This window comes from Herpailurus yagouaroundi, unplaced genomic scaffold, assembly GCF_014898765.1.
Source record: "Herpailurus yagouaroundi ecotype Mexico unplaced genomic scaffold, PumYag 187, whole genome shotgun sequence".
In the NCBI taxonomy this organism is placed as follows: Eukaryota; Metazoa; Chordata; class Mammalia; order Carnivora; family Felidae; genus Herpailurus; species Herpailurus yagouaroundi.
The window spans coordinates 8,370,751-8,387,903 of NW_024412418.1; the positions used below are offsets into that span (position 1 = coordinate 8,370,751).

At 50.4% G+C, this 17,153-nt stretch overlaps 1 long non-coding RNA gene across 9 annotated transcripts in view; it reads right to left on the minus strand.

The window, feature by feature from the left end:
- LOC121043494 (uncharacterized) overlaps positions 1-16,107 on the minus strand; it is a 97,187-nt gene extending 81,080 nt beyond the window's left edge. For 8 of the 9 annotated variants that reach the window (XR_005796859.1, XR_005796857.1, XR_005796853.1 and 5 more), the window contains exons 1-2: positions 15,986-16,107; positions 14,638-14,724 (exon numbers count right to left, since the gene is read on the minus strand). This is a non-coding gene — a long non-coding RNA (uncharacterized LOC121043494). The remainder of the gene's footprint in view (positions 1-14,637; positions 14,725-15,985) is intronic. The other variant, XR_005796855.1, reaches the window with a different exon arrangement.
- Between the last annotated feature and the right edge of the window lie 1,046 nt (positions 16,108-17,153).

The window sequence follows — 17,153 nt, forward strand, 5'->3', positions numbered from 1 at the left end:
AGTGTCTCTTCGGGCTACAGGCGATGTTGCTGGGGGTTCAAAGCAAACCCATCAAACCCGTGAGGTGTTGTATTGCTGACGTGCTCCAGCAGATGAGCTTCGGGGGGAGAAAAAGGTCGTTGATACCAAGCATACTGCAGCCAGGGTGGGAGGGCGGTGTCCCAGGCGGGAAACTGGCAGAGCAGGAAGCCAATCGGCAGTCTTGGGGATGGGAAAACTGAGGGCCAGAGACCACAGGGCCAGTAACTCCAGTTACATAGTGAGGTGCAGGCAGAGCTAGTACCTGAACCCGAGCTCCCGAAGCATCGGATGAGATTGGGATAGCTCTTGATTTGGATGGCTGTTCACCTGTCAACGCCATAATAAGTTTACGGTGCAAGAGACAACCACCATGAACCTGCAACACACACAGTAAGGAGTGGTTCCTTCTCACTCAGAAACGCCAGGATATGGGGCTAAGTTTAGAGGTTACAGTTGCAGACGTGCAGCACAACTTGGGCTCCATGGGACCTGAGGAGAGGCTTCTCACAATGGAAGTGATGGGACTTCATTTACAGGATCACCGACCTCCCTGCACATCCTCACACTCACCCTCTCCATCAGACGAAACATCCCCCTTCATGACCCACTCACGGACAGCTGCTGTCTTGTGAGGACTTCTTTGACCTTTTCTCCATGCCAGTGGAGCCCATGGTACCTTGTGCCATCACCGTATCTACTTGAGACATCATTGGATGGATCCCCCTCTGTTATGATGACTTATACGTCTACTTGTCCAGATGGGTAATTCCGGCCAGGAAAACTAGACCTTATTCTTCCCTGTGTCTCCAAAGACTAGCCACAGCAGGCACAGAGCAGTAGGTATGTCGAAAATGAGGACCGATGGATGGATGGATGGACGGATGGACGGATGGACGGACGGATGGATGGATGGATGGATGGATAGATGGATGGGTAGGTGGATGGATGATGGGTGGATAGATGGCAAATGAGGTAAATCTAGGGGATAGGGTACCCACTCTTCACGTCATTGAACAGGGATGGCATCTGTTCTAAGGAGACATACATCTAAGAGCATCTGTTTCCAAGCCAAAGTCAAAAAGCATAAATGCAGATGTGCATGTGAAGGGAAGGAACAGGCTGGCATCATCATCCACCCCCTCCTTCCGCCTACCTCCTTCTCCTGGTTTCCCAGGAAACCTGTTGGAAATGAGACAGTGGTCCTCAAGATGTAGTTCCTGGGATACCGGTACCAAAATCCTCTGGGGAGTTTGTTAAGATGCAGATTCCTGGGCCCTGCCTCAGAGATTCTGACTCAGTGAGTTTGGGGTAGGGCCTGGGAATCTTGAATTTTTAACTAGCCCCACCCAAGTGACCCTGATGCCTGGGTACCTTTGGCAAGAATTCACTAAAGAGGAATGGCATACGGGGGCATGCCAGGAACTGCCTTCACTGACCGGCCCATCCAGAGAGCTTGAAAAATTGGCCAAAGTCCCACAGGTACTACATGGCAGAAAGTGCCTGTAGAGTCTTCAAACACCTAAAGGGCCAGAGGGAAGGGAGGGAGGGTCCCTAACTCCCCCCATCCCTCAACCCCCAACCCCATCCCCAGCCTGAGGAGGCTGGCACATTCCCCAAACAGCCTTCCTTACCCCACAAGCCGCAGTGAGGAGCACCCGCCTTGTGTTCCCTGCTCCCTTGCAAAGCCCACAGGGGCAGGGCTTGCTCTGTGTTTACCAAGCCAGAGAAGCCAGCAGCTGTTTTCAGCGTCTGTTTCTACCTAAATACAGCTCTGGCTCCCAAACACGGGCTCTGCCAGCAAATGTTACCAGACCTGGAACACTAGCACCGGTTGTGTTCGGGCTGGAAAGGGCTCAAGGATTATGACAACACCGGAGGATCGTTCTGGACCGGGGAATGGCCAGCATCCTGGCAACCGCGAGACCATGAGTGGGCAGGCGGCCCTCCCAGGCCAGCTGGTGAGGTCCTGGAAGACGGAGAAAGAGCCCACGGAAGGCGAAAGAAAGCACAGAGCCTCACCCCAAACCTCTGCTTGCCCCTGTGGTCCAACAGTACCTAAGCTCCAGCCATGCTGGACCTTTTGCTGAGTGCCTACGATGCGCCAGGCCCTATAGTTGGTGCCTTACCGTTTTGGTTTAGCCTTACAACAACCCTAGGAAACAAGTGATAATGGTTGTCCCCATTTCACTTAAAAGAAGACCAAGATCCAGGAAGATAAAGCGAGTTGCCCGAATCCTGAGTTGGTCAGACTGGACGCAGAAAGTCAGGACTTGAATCCACATTTCTCTGCTTGCTCCATGTGCCTTCGCTGCTAGCTGTGCTGTTCTCCATGTGCACCCCAGGCTGTCTGGCCCCCCTGCTCCTGTCCGTGCTGTGCCCCCGATCGAGAGTGCCTTGCCCCTGGGTGCCATCTTGTGGTTCTTCAGGCCCGGGTCGCTGGCCACTTCTTCCCTAGAGCCCTCCCGGATCCCGTCTCCTGTCAGTTAGTCGCTGGGACTGGTACTCAGCCCTGTTTTCCACCTGCCTTCCAGGTGCTGAGTTCCATGATGATCCCCCTACATCTCAATCTCCAAAACCCAGCCCCTGCCCACCACACCCCTGCTCCCAGTGTCTAACAGTCTTTCTCCCTGAACAGGCTTTTAGACTGTCCCTTTGGTGAATGACACAAGTTCAAGGCCCACGTGTAGACTGAGTACTTAATACACAGCTGCCTGTGCCCCGCCCCCAGCCAGGGCCGCTAGGCATCAGAGAGGGTGGTATGGTCTCTGGGTCAGAAGAGGACTGATCCTAAACTGGAAGACTTGGGTGTGAGACTTGGTTCTGAAATTTCTCTGGGCTGCAGGTTCCATCTGAAGAATGGGTGCGCAGAGGGAATAGATGATCTCAACGTCCCGTGGCTCGGTCAAGCATTTCCTGTGCATTGAATGGGGCAGCCTATGTCAGGCACTTGTGTCTTTATGAAGGATTGAATCTGCTGAGCCCTCAAGTGGGTGGGGGACACTGAGGCAGGCTCAGCTGAAGCAGGGGGTTAGAAGAAGACAAGTTTGGGTGGATCAGCTGAAGAAACGCCAGGGAAGGAACACGGGACTGATCTGACACAGAGGGGAAGGGTCATGCTCCCCGATGGGGAAGGAGAGGCAGAAGGGCACCGGGCCGGTGCACCTGGCACTGGTGTGGGGTGACGGAAAGAGAACCTGGCCCTGCGTGTCAGGAGATGAGGGTCTGGGCCAGCATGAGTGGCAGCGGGATTGAGAAGGGAGAGATTCTAGAAACATCTGGGAAGAATCTCTGGGACTCAGTGCTGCCAGCAAGTGGCAGAGAGGAAAAGGGGAAGCAGAGATGGCCGGGAGGTTTGACCCCGGGGAGGTGAGGGACAGAGGGGAGCCCGGCTCTGAGAGGCGAGGGACAGGGACGGGGACAGAGGAAAGAAGACCTGGCTTCTGGTCGCCACCGCTGCCCCTTACTACCCTGAGCCTGTTTTGTTACCCACGAAATGGGGGCTTTCGCGCACTCGCGTGCACGGTACGCGTGCATGGTAAGCCTCACAGACCTGACTTTGATCGTGGCGATGAGTTTACAATCGATTCTAATTCCACAAGGTAATGATAATAGCTATCATTTATCGATCACCTGCCATGTGCCGGCCACTGTCATAAGTAATTTGTTTACACTCACGATCTAATTTCTTCCTCGTGAGAATTCTACAAGACCCCCCTTCCGTCCCCCCCCCCCCCCCCACATTGTGTGGACGGTAACACTGAAGATCAGAGAAATTAGACAACTCTCCCAAGATCTCACAGCTGGTAAGGGGCTGTCGCTGCCAACAAGCATTTCACAAGCGCCTGACGGGTACCAAGCACTGGCTAGAACACAAAGGGGGTGGAAAACCTGGCTTGGGCTTTCAAGGCACCTCCTGGCAGCTACCGGCCCACGGAGGAACAGGTCTGTGTGAGCTGTTTCTTCTGGAATTCTATTGTCTCTGCTGTGAATGTTGACAGACTGGGACAAATGACTCCTGGCTCGACTCTCTGAGCGCCGGGCGCTGGGAAGGGATGTCAAGCCCTGAGACCGTGGTTCATAATCAGTCACTGCACCCGCCCGCCTGCCTTTCATCCAACTTTGCTGGGTGCTATTATTCAGCTCTGAGCCATCGCCAGGAGCTGCAAAGCAGTTAATTACAGAAGTATAATCCCCTTCTTCACAAGAAGCTGATCTTCTAGGGTTGCGAGAAGATAAGATTTATGCCTCTTTCAATTCCTTTATTCTCCCATCAACATAGATTCATATTTCAGTTTCCCGCATCGGAAACAAAAAGGAAACTCGCTCAGCCCACTGCTGCCTGAGAGAGATAAATTAGGCTACACAAAGAACCAGTCCTACAAACTCAATCTCTTTCCCTTCCTTTCATGTTTGTGATTATAAACAGAGTCAAGGGCAGTTGAAATATATCCCTCTGCCTGCCTGCCTGCCTGGTCCCGCTCAAAGAGAGAGACGACACGGTGATAACCATCCGTGTGGTACCGGGGAAAGACGAAAACAGGCCCCCCACAATCCGACGACGGCCCGGCGAGCGGAGCCGATAGAAAGACCTTTGTCTTCTGCCATTCTCTGGTCACAGAATCGTTTCAAAAGGCCACGGAGAGAAGCCGGATGCCAGGCCACTGTGAATGCTTTCATTTTTTGATGGCCACGTGTGCAACGATATTTGCTCAAAAGAGAGGGCCTTGCGACTTGGCGGGCTGTGCGGCGGGACTGTGCCAGGGCCCCTGGCCAGTTTCAGAAGTGCGTGGACATAGGTCACCAGCAGATCAGAGCGCCGAACGAGGCTAGTCTTAGCGGCCCTGAGGAACAGATTCCAAGCTCTTGGGAGGAGAAAAGCCGCACTTCCTGGGGAAAGCGGTCCCCCGTGAAACGACATTATCCTTCTCCAGGGGGATTGGGGTGGGTTACGCTGATTATTTTCGCTGCCGTTCAGCTGCTTTTGTTGCTTTTCGTGGGCGTCACTGGAGCTATTAAGTGTCAAGCGTTCCACTGGTGGATGAGAAACAAGGGGGCCCCAGGAAATGAACTGATTTGCCTGAGGAAACCGAGCAGGTCCCTGGCAGAACAGGGAGTGACAGAAGCTCTGGCGAGAGCCGCTGGGACCCTCTGAAGGGGGCGCCTGGGCGGCTCCGTCCGTTCAGCGCCGGACTCGAGATCGGCTCAGGTCGTGGTCTCACGGTTCGAGAGTTCAAGTCCCGAAACGGGTTCTGCCCTGACAGCTTGGGATTCTCTCTCTCCCTTTCTGCCCCCTTCCGCTCTCTCCCTCTCTCTCTCTCTCAAAATAAATAAACTTAAAAAAAAATAAAGTTTCAAAAAAAATACAGTTGGCGGGCACTCACCTCAAATGCCAGGCACTATGCGAAGGGGCCCCTTGCGTCCTAACAACTAAGAAGCAAACACCGTCACACGTGACAGATGAGGAAACTGAGGCTTGGCTTCGCGGTGAGAGGCCAGCGCAATGCCACCTCCCCCGGGGACTCCTCTCAGACATCCTGACTCTCCGTGGAGGCGGGTTTTTTTTTTGCGACTTCTGATGGGGCAAGGGAAAATCTAATTTTTGAAAGATAATGAAGAAAGGGAGGAAGGGAAGAGAGGAAACTGAATACAAGAGCCAAGCGGGCCCCTGTAATAAAATGTCATCCCACAAGATGTAAGACAACAGCCTTTAATAGACTCTGAGATTCAATTATCCCTTTATATTTCCAGCAGACCTGTCACCGTCTAAATCATCCCTTCACTGTAAACACACCCTAATTCACAAATAGGATATAAAACAAATCACATTTGAAAGCCAGGGAGCTTCTGCGCCATCGCTCTGCAATGACACACACACCTCAGCCCTCGCTCCCCGGGGAAGAAGGGCAACGGGCCCGGGGCCGGCCTCGCAGATGGCCAGGAAGGGCCAATCCGGCTTGTCCATTCTGGGGCTTTTAAAGGAGGTTCTTCTCTCCCCTCTTGATCGGCCTCTCTCAAGCCCTCAGAGGAAGGATAGCAACTCCTGACTCCATTGGGAGCGTTCTAATTGTTTTTTTGTTTTTTTGTTTTTTTTTTTCAGAAGCCTTTCCTAGTGTGTGATACCGCAGGGGAACCAACACATGAGGTTTTCCTAACAGCTGCCAGGGGAGGGACGTGCCCGCCCGGCCCTACTCTTCTAGAAAGTTGGGCTTTCCTAAGGAGCAGGCGCCAGCCTTGCCCAGAAAGAGACCCCAGCCCTGCACAGGGTCCCTCCCCTCCCCTGCATAGACTAGTTCCTCCGCCTCATTCCTCATTCTAGTCCCGTCTCCAGTACTCTCATTTATTGGCTTTCCTCCCTTTTTTAAAGTTATAAAAGTAACACATGCTCACTGTAACATGTCGCCCGACAGAGTTGTAAAAGGGAAGTTTTCTTCATTCTTCCCCAACTCAGTTCCGTGTTCCCGACTGAGCCAGAGTTGTCGACGGTCGAGTGTGTGTCCTTACACGTATGTTTTTTGGTTCGTGTAGATATTAAAGACAATTTTGGCCTTTTTCACAAATATGGCATCAAACCATACGTGTTTCTGTACAGCTTGCTATTTGGAATTAACAAAATAGCATGGACAACTCTTCATGATGACAGAGAGATGTCGGGCCCATTCTTTTTAATAATGTTGCGTACCTGACACTATGCAGGATGAGTGCACCGTAACTTTGCCAACGGTCCAACAACCTTGACTCTCCCGGATATCATGATATTGTATCATGCCCGACCGCTCGTACCTATGAATGCCATGGTCTCCCTCCATTTATAAATTGTCCAAATTTGGCAAGGCCCTTTCCAGGCTGGCCCAGCCTCAGAAACAGAACTCCTTAGCCATACAGTGTTTCTCAGAGCAGTGCCTGCGGACATCCAGTTCTGGGCATTCGGGCAGGTCTTGGATGTGTAAATGCAGGTTTCACTGCCATGAAATCTGGACTTCCTTTTGGCAACGAAGAAAACAGAAAGCATAACTAAAGCCTTAAGACGTCGTAAATAGGCATGCAAAGCAAAAATACTACACATAATTGTAGGCATAAACCCGACACCTGCCAGAAAGATTTAATCCTCAAGAACACAAAAAGACGTTGTTTACCAAAGAAGGATTTTTATAATGCCATTGCTGCATTTTATGAGGGAGGAGAGAGGCCTGAAGTGGAGACAGGCTACAGCAGATTTCTGTGCTCATTTAAACTGAATGCTAAAACACTCTGGGTCTGAAACGTTTCGGGACTGGAAGTAAATTCTTCGAGGCAATCTGCTTTCCTAGAGCTCTTTTATGGAAGTCACATCTGAACAGTTTTAGAAATCAAAATGAAATCTCACAAAGTGTATCTTTTAGAACTAGTTATTCCATTTCCGGGACTCTACTCTAAAGAAATACCCAGCAGTGCCCGTAAAGATACAGGCAAAAGGATGTTTATCCCGGCATCATGTGAAATTTTGGAAAAAGGAAAACAAGTGAAGAGATCTACAACAGGGAGATGTAGGTACTACGACACAACTATTAAAAAAGACACAGAGTGTTGGATATTAAGAATGCTAACTTTATATTAGGAATATTTACTTACGACGCTAAGTAAAAAGAGATTTAAAATTGTATATTAAAATTATGTAAAAATGTACCCAGAGAACACTGGAAATAAATACACCAACATATCAACAGCGTTCTCTCCAGGTGGTGGAGCCATGTGGCTTTCTTCTTCTTCTCTTTTACTTTTCTGTAGGTTATACATTTGCTAAAAATCAGCCTGCGTTACTTTCGTAGTGGAAGAAATTAAATAGTCTTAAACCACACAGAAGACAGAGCTGACGCGCCTGGCTATTTTTAGGATCATGCGATGGCATGTATGAGAAGGGACGGGAGTGCATAAGGCTAAGGGTCGTCTGGGTTGGGAAGGCAGAGTAATGGAGAAAACCCCCTCATTGCCTGTTGTCTTTCGCAGTGTGGGCCACGGGGTGCAACGCCTTTAGCAGAACAACTGACACACAAAGAAAACTCAGCAACGTCCAAAAGATGACACTGTCGGTTCGCTCAGCAGGCAGTATGCACCTACTGTGTGCCTGGCAGTAGGGGAAGTGACCAACCTCACATTCCAGCTTATTAAAAAATAAGACAGGGGCGCCTGGGTGGCGCAGTCGGTTAAGCGTCCGACTTCAGCCAGGTCACGATCTCGCGGTCCGGGAGTTCGAGCCCCGCGTCAGGCTCTGGGCGGATGGCTCAGAGCCTGGAGCCTGTTTCCGATTCTGTGTCTCCCTCTCTCTCCCCCCCTCCCCCGTTCATTCTCTGTCCCAAAAATAAAAAAAAATTAAAAAAAAAATAAAAAAAAAAAAAAATAAGACGACGCTTGGTCCCCCTCATTACACGTGACTTGGAGCACATCGATTACCTGGATCTCCGCCCTATTCTCAGAAAGGCAAACAAAAAGAAAAATGAGTAAGTTGAAATTTGCAACGGATGTCAAGAAAGGACATACGGGAAGTAGCCCAGGACCCCCAACAGATTCTGCTAAGAGCATGTGTTCCTCCTGAGAGGCAGCTCTGGGGAAAGATGCGGCCAGGCAGGTATCGAGCTGAAGTTTGCAATTTCTGCCGTCTGTCCTGAAAGTTCTTGACTGATGGCTGCTCGCAGCAGGACTGTTAAACAGTCATTAATCCATTCATTCAACAGATAGTTATTGGATACCGACTATGTGTCAGTGCTATTCTAGAAGCTAGGGGTAACACAGTGAATCAAAGTCCTCCCCCCGAGGGCATGTACATTCTAGTGCAACAAATAAAAACATAAACTACAATCAATCACTGCTGTGGAAAAAATAAGTAGAACAGACTCAGGGAAGAGGGTGACGAAGGCTCTTTTCTAGGCTGAGGATTCCAAGAAGTCCTCCCTAAAGGAGTGATATTTGAGCAAAACCCTGAATAAACGGATCGAGTGCCATGAATATCTACGGTAGCGTTCTATGTTGAAAGAACAAGTGCAAAGGCCCTGAGGCAGGAGTGCAGCAAGAACACCAATCCAGCGGGAGCACCGTGAACAAGGAAGAGAGTGGGTAGAAACTGAAGTCAGGGATGTAACCGGGAGCCGGATCGCCCAGGGCCTTTTAGGATATGGTGAGGACTTCAGAGTTTATTCTAGGAATAAGAGATCACTGGATGTCTTGAAATGGGGAGTAACATGATGTGATTTAGGTCTAAAAAGAGTATTCTGGCTACCACGTGGGGGGTAAGAACATAAACAAGAATTTGGGCCAGGACGTTACTGCAGGAATCCATTGAGAGGGGATGGTGAAGATAAGATTCAAGACATATTTTGAAAAAGGGGTTTGGAAGATTTGGAGATAGACTGAATGTGAAGTGAGGGAGAGAGAGAGAAATGGAGAAAGGAAGGAAGGGAGAAAAGAGAGAGAGAGAAAGAAAGAGAGAGAGAGAGGGAGGGAGGGAGAAAGGAGAGAGGAAGGAAGGAAGGAAGGAAGGAAGGAAGGAAGGAAGGAAGGAAGGAAGAAAGAAAGAAAGAAAGAAAGAAAGAAAGAAAGAAAGAAAGAAAGAAAGAGTCAAGGAAAAATCCAAGGTCTTGGGCATGGGAAACTGGGTAAATTGTGGTGCTACTTAATGATATGGGGGACACTCGGGGAGCAGTGGGTATTTTGTTCTGTTTTGTTTTAGGGGGATGTTAGAGATGCCATTGACCCAGCCTTCCCACTCCGGTCTTACCACATCAGGGCACACGGGCTGACCTCCAGTGGTCATCGTCTGCAGCTCTCTTTGCCTGAGAGCTTCCTCCCAAGCTGCAGAAACCACTTGGTGTGCCCAGCACAGCTCATGGGAGCCGCCCTCGATCCCTGACAAAGCGAAGTTGGTGAATAAACGCCCCAGCTCCCTCCTCTGAGTGGAGCGGGGGAGCACTGGATAATTCTGACGTGTGCTTTTACACCACGGTTTGCTAGGCTTCACCAGTGGGATTTTTAAGCTCCAGTCTCCCATAGTACCCGCCAGCTTGATAACACCCTTTGTTGGCCTTTTCCCCATCCCAGCTCATTCTCCCTAATTCCCTACTGCTGGTTCCAGTACCTCCCAAGAGCATTACTTACACTCGAAACCTTGCCTCAGGTTTCTGGGGCCGTCCAAACTGAGATGGGACAAACGAGAACATCTTCCAATTCCTTCTACCCACTCTTCTTCACAGCCACCGCTAGTCTCCTTTTCTGGTCCTTCTCACTACCTCTAAAACAACAGTAGCAGAGTCAAGACGATCAATGAGCCTCAGTCACATAGAGCGGGGACAAAATGGAGTAACTGTAATAAACCAGAGTGCCAGCTGGTCCCCCATCCTACTCCCCGGGCCTGCTAATAATCAGTCTTCCTTTTCTTTTTAGGCACTGAGGGCAGCTTTGCTTTGCTTTTATATTTTCAAAACCAACAAGGAACAGAAAGAACAATGGTCCAGAGCCAGGGAGGTGGCAAAATGGAAGAGGCCGGAGAATGACAGCCCTTTTCCGTCGCCTCCTTCACCGGGCAGTTCGGCGAATGCCCTACGACATGAAGGCCACGGACTATTAGCAGCAGCATCAAATGCCATTTGTTAAGCATTGACTCCAGAAGGAACCGAACTCTCTCATCAAAAGCCAGGGAACAGGAGACTTGACTTGCCATATGCCGTATCTCTTAGGGAAGCACGCTTGTTTCTACGGTAGCGTTTTTAGATGTCGCAAATGATTCAGAATCGTCACTTTCCAATTTCCTTCTGTTGACATGGATTGACGGTGGGAGGAGGCGGTTAAAAAAAGCAAAAGCCGTGCAAAGATCTTTTGGTTTGAGGCAAAACACAACAAAACAAAACAAAAACAAAAACAAAAACCCAAAACCAAAAAAAAACCCAAAAACCAAAAAAAACCCAAAAAACAAAACCCTGACACTTGCTACAAATGAACTGCTGTGAGCATCCATCAGGCATGACATAAACATGATCATCCTTTCTACAGATGAGAAGACAGCAGGCACAAAGTGCCATCATCGGTGAGGATGCCCGAGTCTGCACTCCCTGCAACATCAAAGGGTACTGGAGACCAAGCATATGCTTTAGAATCAGTCGGATCCGGGATCCAACTCCAGGCTAGCTACTTACTAGCTGGAGACACTGGCATCCTGTGTAGCCCCTTTGAGCCTTGGTTTTCTCATGAGCTCAGTGGACATAATACACCCACTTCCCAGGGTGGCTGAGGTGACACAATGGCCGGCAACACGCAGAGCAAGCCGGCCACCAGCCTCAGTTCCCTTCTCTGGTTAACTACCTGTAGCCGAAGGTCTCAGTAAAGGCCCGGCGAAAAGGCTTGGCGACTCTCAAGGCAGAGGCGCTGCCGCTCAGCACGAACGGACGACTTCTGTGAGCAAAGGTTCATCCCCAGGCCTTCGCGCCTCTCCCAAAGGCCCCCCCACCATGCGACAGGAGGAGCTCTTCTCAAACTTGTATCTGACACTCTGTACCCTCGGCACCGATCGCGGTGCCCGGTGCATTGTAGGGAGGGCAAGTTTGGTGCTATGGAAATGGCACACGCTTCTGAGTTAGACAGGCCTGGGCTCAAGTCCCAGTTCTGCCACTTGCCTTTGAGCAAGTCATTTCCTTAAGCCTCTGTCTCCTTTCCTGTAAGCTCGGTAATAACATCTATTAAAATGTTGTGAGTATGAACCAAGGGAATGGATGCTCAGCCTAGTACAGCGCCTGGCAAACGGGAGACACTTGACAAATGTGAGCCTTTATTAATGCACATTTGCTGAATGAACTCGGGGGCGAAAAGGACTGCATTTAATCAACACCACACGCACATCCCCATACACAACAGAAATACGCCGTATCACATCTTCCTTCGTGTATATCAGGATGTAGCCACACCGCTTTCTTATAGGGGCAACGATTTCTTCGGCTCCGATTTTGTGCCGCATAATCGTGGCAAGCTCCGATCTGTTCTTGGGACGTACACCGAACAAAACACACTGCCTGGCCCCACCTCCGTGCCGACATACACACAGAAGGAAAATCTGGTTACGAACAACGTCAAGGGAATCTTACAGCATCTCCCCCCCCCGCCCCCCGCCAAAGTATATGAACTACAACTGGAATTCTCCAGAGTGAGAAGCCTGAGAGACACCACCTCTAAGCAAGTGATCAAGATTAACCTCACCAGAAATAAAACGCATCCGCATTACACACGGCACCTGACATGGTACCCTGAGGAGGACATATCACTTCGGTGGTTTTCTTGCAGAAACTTCAAAACCTTAGGCTGATCGTGAGGAAACATCAGACAAATCCAAATCAAAGGACAGTCTACAAAACAACTGGCGGGAACTCTTCAGAAGTGTCAAGGTCGTGCAAGACGAGGAAATAACGAGGAGCGGTCACAGACTAGAGGAGGCTAAGGAGACACGAAATCTACAGGCGGCGCGGGACCCTGGATGCATCTCATTAAGCTTGCGTTTCAGCCAAAAAAACAAACAAACAAAAAAAAGTCAAAGGGGAAAAGGATTCAAAAAAGGTCTGACCCCTCGAGGGGTGCATGAAGAGAGAAGGCCAGTCCCAAGAATTCTACCGACCACCTGGGGGTGAGAAAGATTTATGGAAGGATTAAAGTCTGGACCCCGTTTCTGCCCATCTTTTTTAAACCTGAGCACCCAGGGTACAGCCACTTTCTCTCCTGCCCCCTCCATCCCCTCAAATTCAACCTACAGTAAGGGAATAGGGTCTGAGCCACCTCGGCTCAGTCTCACAGCAGCGGAATTTGCTCCTGGCAGTTTCGCTGGTTAGCAAGATAAACATTCGGCGGCATAATATGGCAAAGTGCTTTTTCAGACAAAATATGGCATGTCAGTAGAGCTGCCATACCGGGATGTAGGCCTCAGGTGCAAGGTTTCAAGGTACAAAAGGGGCCCCTCGCTCCTCAGGGAGGAGGGGACCCCACGTGCCCGACTTCAGGTAAGTGGGACTTTCCAAGTTATACTGGAGTCCGAGGAAGGCTTCCACCTTATAGTGGTAGAATGCCGGGGCTCAGGCTCAGCCCGTGGAGTGAGGTTCACAGAACCGCCACAGGAGGCCACGCTGCCTCCTCCAAGCTGCTAGCATTTACCGCACCCTTACTGTCCTGACCAAGACTGAGACCGGCTTATGAGGATTAAGCAGCAGCAGACACGGGGGCTCCACCGAGAGTTCCGAATCACACGCTGCTGACGCTGAAGCCTGAGCACCTCTACCCGGAAGAGTGTTCTGTGAGAGTCAGGTACAGAGCAAACATTGAGAGCCACTATTCTTTCAGGCCGGACTGTGTGTGTGAGTGTGTGTGCGCGCTTGTGCAAGTGTTGGGATTTCTAGAATGTGTCTGTAGATTTGCGCGACATCGTTTCCGGTCCCCTTGCTTCCCACCCCACCCATTTTCTCCGGCCTCTCTCCGTCCTGTGTCCCTGCCCGTGTCTCATGTCTTAGGGTCTCTTCTATGTGCTGTTTAGTCCCCTGACCCTTCCCAGTCTTCCTGCCTCCGTGCATCTGAGATGAGAGGGTAATGGACAGAATCCATTCATTCACGCATTCATTCAGGCATTGGAGACGAACGCGGCTCTGGGGATACAATTACACACAACAAAGACAAGAGCTTTGCTTTCACGGAATTCACATATTAGTAGAGGGAGACAATCAGCAAACAAAGATACAAGAAAACAGCAATAATGAGGAGTGTTGTGATGAAAGCAAATCAGGATGGTGTGAACGGGAGTGATGGGAGGTTACCGTTGTCCGGGTGGTGAAGGCAGGACCTTCCTGAGGAGGTAACTTTTAAGCTTGGATGTAGACAAGGGCGATCCGGCCCTGCAAACACCTGAGGGTTCCAGGCGAAGGGAATGACTAGTGCAAAGGCCCAAAGGCCGGCCCAAACTTGGCAGAAGTTTGAGATATTTATTAATGAGCTGACTGAAGCCCTCATCCCATTCTCTCTCTCTCTCTCTCTCTCTCTCTCTCTCTCTCTATCTATCACCGGACAAAGGACCGTGAGATCCCACACATGGCCTTCCTTTTCAATTCCTTGCTAAGCAGGAATAAAGAAGAAGATAACTGAACAAAATATTCAGTCTTTTGTAAAACACTCTTACGTTCAGAAGGTTGGGTGTAGGGCCACATCCTTCCTGGGTGGGCACACGTCGCCAGTCAGCCACTGTGTCGCCCCGAACAACTGTTCGGGGGGGCCAACTAATTAAAAATTTAATCCCATGATTTTCATCTTAATCTCTTTCTCCCATTAGCTCTGATCAATGCCCACAAATACAATTTAGCAGAACATCCATTTGGATAAATGACTCAGGGGGGTACCTAAGTAGCCTATTGGTTATGAACCAACGGATCACTAAAATTCTATGCTAATTACTAAAAACCACACCCTAATTTTAAAAGCATTTTATTAGCATAAAAGCTACATTCCTGTTGTCAGATGAAACGTCCTCCCTATGCTGCGCACAACAACTGGGCAAACCTGCCTCTCATGACCTTCAGGAGTCAAGTTGCAGGTAAGCAGCGCGCTCGAGAAATGTCTTCTCGCCTTTACCTCACACTGTAACACAAGCAACAGTGAAAGCTGTACCGGTAAGAAGATTCCACGAACTGCTCAGCTCCCTGGGGGATTCCACTGCACCTGCCAAAAACAAAACCCAAAACCGATCAGGCCAGAAACCGCCTAAGCAACAAATCAAAACTGAATGTGGAGAGGTGAGGACTGGGTTGAAGAGTGGCGAACTGCAGCCTGTTCCAATGCCAAGGCGGCTGCTGAAGAAGATCCTGGCTGTGCTCACTCGGTCTGCAAGTCAGGGAATACTTATTTGGTGACCATCTTTCTTCCAGTCCCTGGCAAAAATTCTACTGTTTTCCAGCTCACAGCACATCCTAGGATGCCAAGATCCTTCAGTTTCTTCAAGTAAAAGAGATCTTCATTTTATTTTAATTTTTTTTCAACGTTTATTTATTTTTGAGAGACAGAGTGTGAGCGGACAAGGGGCAGAAAGAGAGGGAGGCACAGAATCCAAAGCAGGCCCCAGACTCTGAGCTGTCAGCACAGAGTCCGACCCTGGGCTGGAACTCAGGAACTGTGAGATCACGACCTGAGCCGAAGTCGGGCGCTTAACGGACTGAGCCACCCAGGCGCCCCAAAGAGATCTTCATTTTAAAAACAAAAGTCAGGGGCGCCTGGGTGGCTCAGTCGGTTGAGCGTCCGACTTTGGCTCAGGTCATGATCTCCCCGTTTGTGAGTTCGAGCTCCGCATCGGGCTCTGTGCTGACAGCTCGGAGCCTGGAGCCTGCTTCACATTCTGTCTCCCTCTCTCTCTGCTCCTCCCCCGCTCATGCTCTGTCTCTCTGTCTCAAAAATAAATAAATGTTAAAAAAAATTAAAAAAATAATAATAAAAGTCAATAGCTCTGGTCTCCTGTAATCTTTTCGGTCCCTTAACAGTGCTTTCCGCAGGTGGGTTTTCACTGCCATTTCAATAAAGGGTGAGAAGTGTGAAGAATGGTGCCTGCCACCGATGAAGACCAATTAAGTATCCTTCCCATGCTGGACATGACCTCGGAAACAGGAGGACAGGTTACCAGACAGCAGGTGTAGCTGGTGGCTGGGCCCATTTAATAAATAAGCCTTAAAGGAGAAGAAAACGGTTTCCAGGCCGTTGAGGCCCTCCCCCCCCCCACACACACATTTTACCGCGATGAAGTCCTAGCTGCTAAGCATCGTCTCTGCCCCTGTATTGCATCTGCCACTTCCAATAATAAAGGGTTCGGGGATGGGTTTGCCACATACACTTTCTTGACCTGCCTCCCAGCCACCTCCCCGGCTCCGTCCCTCCTCGCCCCCCAGACAACCCTCCCGCACCCACAAGGCCGTCCCTGCGGTCCCCCTCTCACCAACAAGCCGCTGGCGGAAGACCCTCGAAGCTGCTCGGTCAGACTGCGCCGCAGCTGAAGCAAAAATCCGGAAGGGGAAAGGAGCAGAGACTCCTCGCATTCTTAGCTTCCACAGGGCTCCAGGGCAACCGGGGAGGAAGTGACGTGTCTCGGCAGCGGAAGCGGAAGTGGGACGCAGGTGTATGTCGCCGCCATGTTGTGTGTGGCGGATGGGGCTCACACCTCTCAGGCTACGCGCTCCGCGGCCCCGCAGAGTGGGTGAACCCTCTCTCTGGTTGTCTTTCTCTTGTTCTAACGCGTATTTACCGACCTCACTGGTGCCAGGCACTGTGGATGCGCCAGGAGCCAGTGAACAGGACCGACCTGGCGCTTTTCCATCCAAAGCTAGTGATGGACACCGAAGCGGAGGCCTCTGGAGTACGAAGCACTTGGTACCTGGGCGCAGCTGGTCTTCGGCATCTTCGGAGGCTTGTTCGACGTTGGTTACTTGGGTTAGGGCCTGGGCATGGTGCCCAGAGGAGGGAGGGATAGAGAGACACTTGGAAGGTGGTGGGTTGGGTGTGTGGAATATGCGGAGTTGGGTGATTCCCAGGCTTCTGGGCTGACAGCTAGGTGAATGGTAGGGAACCACATAATGGAAGGGAACACGGGAGAAGTAGATTTGGGGAAATAGTGTGGTTTTAGACCTGTTGAGCCTGTGGGACAGTCTCGTGGAGAAGCTCAGCAGATCGTGGGAGGTGCCTGTTTGGATCTCCAATTGAAAGCCTCAGCTGAAAGTCTGTGTCCTAGGTTCGTGCATGGAGGGGGGTGGGGGTGGGTGAGAATGGAGCATGGAGGGGGTTGCCTGGTGGAGAGAATACCATTTGGGAAAGACTCAGGACAGCCCCCCAAAGCTCCTCTACTTGGAGAGGCAGAAGAGGAGCAGGTAGCCTTAGGAGAAAACCCAGGAGACTGTGGCCTTGCGGAAGGCAAGGGAAGAGCACTTGTGGGGAGGGTTGTAAACTGGGTCAGTTTTCTTGAGAAATTAGTGAGGCAAAGACTAAGGAATGCCATCCCTAAACAGGTATCGCTGTTAGCGAAAGCAGGTTTCTTAAATGGTAGGAGTGAGTTGAGCAGGTGAGGGTGATAATGAGGAAATGGAGACAAATAAGCATAGACCAGTCTTCCA